The sequence below is a fragment of the Mobula birostris genome, chromosome 29 (assembly GCF_030028105.1).
Source record: "Mobula birostris isolate sMobBir1 chromosome 29, sMobBir1.hap1, whole genome shotgun sequence".
NCBI lineage: Eukaryota > Metazoa > Chordata > Chondrichthyes > Myliobatiformes > Myliobatidae > Mobula > Mobula birostris.
In genome coordinates this window covers 26,223,911-26,231,586 of record NC_092398.1, presented here as the reverse complement: position 1 = coordinate 26,231,586, position 7,676 = coordinate 26,223,911, and positions in this window count along the sequence as shown.

Here is a 7,676-nt window from a genome sequence, read left to right as displayed (position 1 = left end):
TCACAACTGATTTATTATCTCTCTCAACCCCATTCGCCTGCCTTCTCCCCATAACCTTTGACCTCCTACCAAGAAACTATCAACCTCCCCTTTAAATGTACCCAATGACTTGGCCTCCACAGCCGTCTATGGCAGTGAATTCCACAGATTCACTTCCCTCTGGCTGAAGAAATTCCTTCTCATCTCCGTTCTAAATGGACGTCCCTCTACTCTGCGGCTGTGCCCTCTGGACCTAGACTCCCCCACCACAGGGAACATTTCCAAGTCCACTCTATGGAGACCTTTTAAAATTTGATAGGTTTCAATGAAATTCCACCCCTTCCCCATTCTTCTAAACTCTATCAAGTTCAGCCCAGAGTCATCAAATGGTCCTCGTACATTAACCCTTCCCCTGCTGGAAGAACTCTGAAGGATTCGCCGGACAGGAACCGTCAAGGCGTTGGAACATTGAACATGACAGCACAGCCCACGATGTTGTGCTGACCATTACACCTACTCTAAGATCAATCCAATCTTTCCCTTCCACATTCTTCTACCATCCATGTGTCATTACCCCCATCAGGGAACACCATGTACTTACCACACTGTCAAAAAAACCTACATCTGACATCCCCCTTACATTTTCCTTAGAAATATGCCCCCTCATTGCCACCTGGGGAGAAGTCTCCGGCTGTCCATCTGACACTCGCCCCTTATCATTTTGTACACCTGCATCAAGTCACCTCTCCAAAGAGAAAAGCCTGAGCTTGCTCAACCTCTCCTCATAACCCAGGCAGCATCCTGGTAAATCTCCTCTGCACCCTCTCGAAAGCTTCCACGCCCTTCCTATAAGGAGACAACCAGACTGAAAACAGTAACGCCAAGTACCCTGTCACTCGACCAGGCGACCTTACAGAACACATCGCCTTGCTCACCGAGGCAGAGTGGGAGTAAAACATCACTTGTGCCAGCTGCAGACCTGACTCGGGGAATATAGTCTCAGGGATAACATTATTAGACCCCCTCCTGCATCTCACGAAGTGGCCACTCAGCGCATGCTCGTGGTCTTCTGCTGCTGTAGCCCCTCCGCTGCCAGGTTTGACGTGTTGTGTGTTCAGAGATGCTCCTCAGCACACTGCAGCTGTAACGTGTGGTTATTTGAGTTGCTGTCACCCTGCTGTCTGGCCATTCTCCTTTGACCTCTCATTAACAAAGCATTTTCACCCACAGTACTGGATTTTTTCTTTGTTTTTTGTTTTGCACCAAATCTCTGTAAACTCTAGAGACTGTTGTGCGTGAAAATCCCGAGAGATCAGCAGCTTCTGAAATACTCAAACCACCCAACCTGGCACCAACAATCATTCCACAAAGTCTTTTTTTTCCCAAATCTTTTTATTATTATCCAAAATTAACAAGAGTACATTGAAGTAGGCAACACTTACAATGTCTCAAGAAAAAAAAAATTATTTTGAAGATTGAAAAAATTTTGGTGACAAAAAAAAACCCTACCAAGTAAGAAAAAGCGAGGGGGAAAAAGAACTCATTGGGTGTTCAACCCTGGAGCCATGCGTCATACAAAAAGCTTCTAAAGATAAACATCAAACCGCCAGCAAGAAAAAAAATACACCAGAAATTTACAATTAGATCGTAGAGGAAATCTATCAATTAACTCAAATGACAGTAACGAGCAAGTGAACCCCATTTTTTCCTCAAAATCAAACATAGGTTCAGAAGTTCGACTTCTAATTTTCTCCAAACTAAGACACGGAGTTACTTGGATAAAGACATAAAGTCACTTGGATCCCCTTTCTGAACAGCTGAACATTTTGACCATGTCTGCGTGCTTTTATGCATTGAGTTGCTGCCACGTGATTGGCTGATGAGATAGTTGTATTAACGAGGTGTAGCTAATTAAGTGACCACTGAGTGTACATTTCCGCCTTTCGGCCACTGGACAGGGTCTGCCTCTCCTTCGCCGTCGCTGGATCCGAATCTCATCATCCCTGCCGCTGCCCTGGAAGCCCCTCCCCCACGCAGACTGCGGCAGCTCAGCCCCACCGACCCCGGGGCAGGAGGTACCAAGCTGGGCATCAGACACTGATCTCCCCGGTGATACCAGGGTCAGTGGAAGGGTATCTAACCAGGTCACGGCATCAGCCAGCTCTGCACTCATTCAGCCCACTGAGGGTTTGACTGGAGCAGCGAGGGGTCCAGAACTTGTGCTCGTCACTCGCTGCTTCTCAATAAAACTGTGACATTCTCTCTGTGACTGTGAGGGTTTCCTCCGGGTGCTCTGGTTCCCTCCCACAGTCCAAGCATGTATGACTTAGTAGGTTAATGGCTATAATTTAGCAGGCTCGTTGCGGCCGGTCACTGTGCTGTTTCACCGGGGGGGGGGGGATTCTTCATGGGTTGAGCCTTCCTACTTCTCACCGCCTCGTCCTCGTCTGCCATCTCAGAGTTGTACAGCACTGCACCACGGAAACCGGCCCTTCGGCCCATCTAGTCTGTGCTGGGACTGTTACTCTGCCTAGCCCCAGACCCCTCCCGTCCATGGACTCATCCAAACGTCCCTTAAATGCTGCGATCGAAATCGCACCCACCACTTCTTCTGGCAGCTCGTTCCGCACTCTGAGGGAAGAAGTTTCCCTCTCATGCTCCCCTTAAATACTTCAACTTTCACCCTTAACCTATGACCTCTATCTGGAGTCTCACCCAACCTCAGAGGAAAAGCCTTTTGCACTCACCCTGCTTTGCATACACCTCTCAAATCTCCTCTCATTCTCCTTCACTCCAGGGGATAAAGTATTAATCTATTCAACCCTCCCCTGTAACTCAGGTCGACCAGTCCGCACTCTTTCAATCTTATAGATATCCTTCCCTAAGCTGGGTGACCAGAACTGCACACAATATCCAAATTAGACCTCAGCAACATAGAAACCATAGAAACTACAGCACAGAAACAGGCCTTTTGGCCCTTCTTGGCTGTGCCGAACCATTTTCTGCCTAGTCCCACTGACCTGCACACGGACCATATCCCTCCATACACCTCCCATCCATGTATCTGTCCAATTTATTCTTAAATGTTAAAAAAACCCTGCATTTACCACCTCCTCTGGCAGCTCATTTCATACTCCCACCACTCTCTGTGTGAAGAAGCCCCCCCCAACGTTCCCTTTAAACTTTTACCCTCTCACCCTTAACCCATGTCATCTGGTTTTTTTCTCCCCTTGCCTCAGTGGAAAAAGCCTGCTTGCATTCACTCTATCTATACCCATCATAATTTTATACACCTCTATCAAATCTCCCCTCATTCTTCTACGCTCCACGGAATAAAGTCCTAACCTATTCAACCTTTCTCTGTAACTGAGTTTCTCAAGTCCCGACAACATCCTTGTAAACCTTCTCTGCACTCTTTCAACCTTATTTATATCCTTCCTTTAATTTGGTGACCAAAACTGAACACAATACTCCAGATTCGGCCTCACCAATGCCTTATACAACCTCATCATAACATTCCAGCTCTTATACTCAATACTTTGATTAATAAAGGCCAATGCACCAAAAGCTCTCTTTACGACCCTATCTACCTGTGATGCCACTTTTAGGGAATTTTGCATCTGTATTCCCAGATCCCTCTGTTCCACTGCACTCCTCAGTGCCTTACCATTAACCCTGTATGTTCTACCTTGGTTTGTCCTTCCAACGTGCAATACCTCACACTTGTCTGTATTAAACTCCATCTGCCATTTTTCAGCCCATTTTTCCAGCTGGTCCAAGTCCCCCTGCAGGCTCTGAAAACCTTCCTCACTGTCTACTACACCTCCAATCTTTGTATCATCAGCAAATTAGCTGATCCAATTTACCACATTATCATCCAGATCATTGATATAGATGACAAATAACAATGGACCCAGTACTGATCCCTGTGGCACACCACTAGTCAGGCCTCCACTCGGAGAAGCAATTCTCTACTACCACTCTTTGGCTTCTTCCATTGAGCCAATGTCTAATCCAATTTACCACCTCTCCATGTATACCTAGCGACTGAATTTTCCTAACTAACCTCCCATGCGGGACCTTGTCAAAGGCCTTACTGAAATCAATGTAGACAATATCCACTGCCTTCCCTTCATCCACTTTCCTGGTAATCTCCTCGAAAAACTCCAACAGATTGGTCAGACATGACCTACCACACACAAAGCCATGTTGACTCTCCCTAATAAGTCCCTGTCTATCCAAATGCTTGTAGATTCTGTCTCTTAGTACTCACTCCAATAATTTACCTACTACCGACGTTAAATTTACTGGCCTATAATTTCCCGGATTACTTTTCAATCCTTTTTTAAACAATGGAACAACATGAGCCACTCTCCAATCCTCTGGCACCTCACCTGTAGACAGCCACATTTTAAATATTTCTGCCAGGGCCCCTGTAATTTCAACACTAGTCTCCTTCGAGGTCCGAGACCCTGTCAGGTCCCGGGGATTTATCCACTTTAATTTTCCTCAAGACAGCAAGGACCTCCTCCTTTGCAATCTGTACAGTTTCCATGATCTCACTACTTGTTTCCCCTAATTCCACAGACTTCATGCCAGTTTCCTTAGTAAATACAGACGCAAAAAACCTATTTAACATCTCCCCCATTTCCTTTGGTTCCACACATAGCCAACCACTCTGATCTTCAAGAGGACCAATTTTATCCCTTACAATCCTTTTGCTCTTAATATACCTGTAAAAGCTCTTTGGATTATCCTTCACTTTGACTGCCAAGGCAACCTCATGTCTTCTTTTAGCCCTCCTGATTTCTTTCTTAAGTATTTTCTTGCACTTCTTATACTCCTCAAGCACCTGATTTACTCCTTGTTTCCTATACATGTCATACAACTCCCTCTTCTTCTTTATCAGAGTTGCAATATCCCTTGAGAACCAAGGTATCTTATTCCTATTCACTTTGCCTTTAATCCTGGCAGGAACATACAAATTCTGCACTCTCAAAATTTCTCCTTTGAAGGCTTCCCACCTACCGATCACATCCTTGCCAGAGAACAACCTGTCCCAATCCACGCTTTTTAGATCCTTTCTCATTTCTTCAAATTTGGCCTTCTTCCAGTTAAGAACCTCAACCCTAGGACCAGATCTATCCTTATCCATGATCAAGTTGAAACTAATGGTGTTATGATCACTGGAACCAAAGTGCTCCCCAACACAGACTTCTGTCACTTGTCCTAACTCGTTTCCTAACAGGAGATCCAATATTGCATCCCCTCTAGTTGGTCCCTCTATATATTGATTTAGAAAACTTTCCTAAACACATTTTACACACTCTAAACCATCTAGACCCCTAACAGTATGGGAGTCCCAATCAATATATGGAAAATTAAAATCCCCTACCACCACACTCTTATGTTTCCTGCAGTTGCCTGCTATCTCTCTGCAGATTTGCTCTTCCAATTCTCGTTGACTATTGAGTGGTCTGTAATACAATCCCACTAATGTGGCCATACCTTTCCTGTTTCTCAGCTCCACCCATAGGGACTCAGTAGACAAGCCCTCTAATCTGTCCTGCCTGAGCACTGCAGTAATATTTTCCCTAACAAGCAATGCTACTCCCCCACCTTTCATTCCTCTGGCTTGATCACATCTGAAACATCGGAACCCTGGAATATTAAGCTGCCAGTCCTGCCCCTCCTGTAGCCAAGTTTCACTAATTGCTATAACGTCATAATTCCACATGTCAATCCACGCCCTCAACTCATCCGCCTTCCTCGCAATACTCCTAGCATTGAAATATTTACACCTCAGAAGATTTTTACCACCACTCACAACCTTTCTATTAGCGGATTTGTTTGAACTTTTAACATCATTTATTTTCATCCCAGCCACACTGTCAGCTCTGGCACTCTGGTTCCCATCCCCCTGCAAATCTAGTTTAAAGCCTCCCCAATAGCACTAACAAACCTCCCTGAAAGGATATTGGTCCCCTTGTAGTTCAAGTGTAAACCGTCTCTCTTGTACAGGTCCCAGCTGCCCCAGAAGAGGTCCCAATTATCCTGAAATCTGAAACCCTGCCCCCTACACCAGTTCCTCAGCCACTTGTTCATCCTCCAGATCATCCTATTCTTACCCTCACTGGTACGTAGCACAGGTAGCAATCCTGAGATTACCACCCTCAAGGTCCTGCTTTTCAACTTCCTACCAAGCTCTCTATACTCACTCTCCCGGACCTCCTCACTCTTCCTTGCTATGTCATTGGTACCAATGTGCACCACAACATCTGGCTGATCACCCTCCCAATTCAGAATGTCATGCAATCGATCAGAGACATCCTTGACCCTGGCACCCAGGAGGCAACAAACCATCCTGGATTCTCTGTCACGACCACAGAACCTCCTATCTGCACCTCTAACAATCGAGTCCCCTATCACTACTGCTCTCCTCTTTTTCCACCCTCCCTTCTGCACTGCAGAGCCAGACTCAGTGCCAGAGATCCGGTTACTGCAGCTTGTCCCAGGTAAGTCATCCCCCCCAACAGTATGCAATGTGGTATACTTGTTGTTGAGGGGAATGGCTACAGGGGAACCCTGCTCTGCCTGCCCTTTCCCCTTCCCTCGCCTGACAGTGACCCAATTTCCTGTCCTCTGCTCCTTTGGCGTAACTACCTCCCTGTAGCTACGATCTATAATCTCCTCATTCTCCCGAATGATCCGCAGGTCATCCAGCTCCTGCTCCAGTTCCTTAACGCGGTTTGTTAGGAGCTGCAGCTGGATGCACTTCTTGCAGGTGTCGTTGTCAGGGACACTGGAGGGCTCCCTGACTTCCCACATCCTGCAAGAGGAGCATTCCAACATCCTGCCTGGCATTCTCTCTACGCTAGACAATCTGAACAAAAAACTTACCAGAACCTACCCTGGCCTCTGCCTGTTTGAGCCAAAGCCGCCCCACTCTGACTCAGTCCACTCCGACAATGGTCGCTGTATATGGTGGTCTGCTTTTAAACCTTGGCGTGCTACGTCACGCGCCTGTGCAGTGCAGACCCTTCTCCCCGAGCAGTGTTTAAAAAAAAAATGACTTTTTCTACCTGATTTCTTCACTCCCTTCTTCAGCTGCTTGCTTCGACTGAAACATCTTCTACACCCTCAACATAGCATCCCCACTCCTGTACTCATTACACTGATTAACGAAGGCCCATGTGCCAAAAGCTTTCTTTATGATCCTGTGATGCCACTTTCAACGAATTATGCATCTGTACTCCCTTCTTCTACCGCACTCCTCACTTCCCTACTTCCCTACCGCTCACAGTGTAAGACCTGTCCTGGTTGTTCTTACCGAACTGCAAAACCTCACACTTCTCTGTGTGTGATGGGGTGGTGTGGAGGGAGTTTCACTCTGTGTCCGACCCCGGGAGTGTGTGATGGGACGGTGTGGAGGGAGCTTCACTCTGTGTCTGACCCTGGGAGTGTGTGATGGGACGATGTGGAGGGAGCTTCACTCTGTGTCTGACCCCGGGAGTGTGTGATGGGACGGTGTGGAGGGAGCTTCACTCAGTGTCTGACCCCGGGAGTGTGTGATGGGATGGTGCGGAGGGAGCTTCACTCTGTGTCTGACCCCGGGAGTGTGTGATGGGACGGTGCGGAGGCAGCTTCACTCTGTGTCTGACCCCGGGAGTGTGTGATGGGACGGTGCGGAGGCAGCT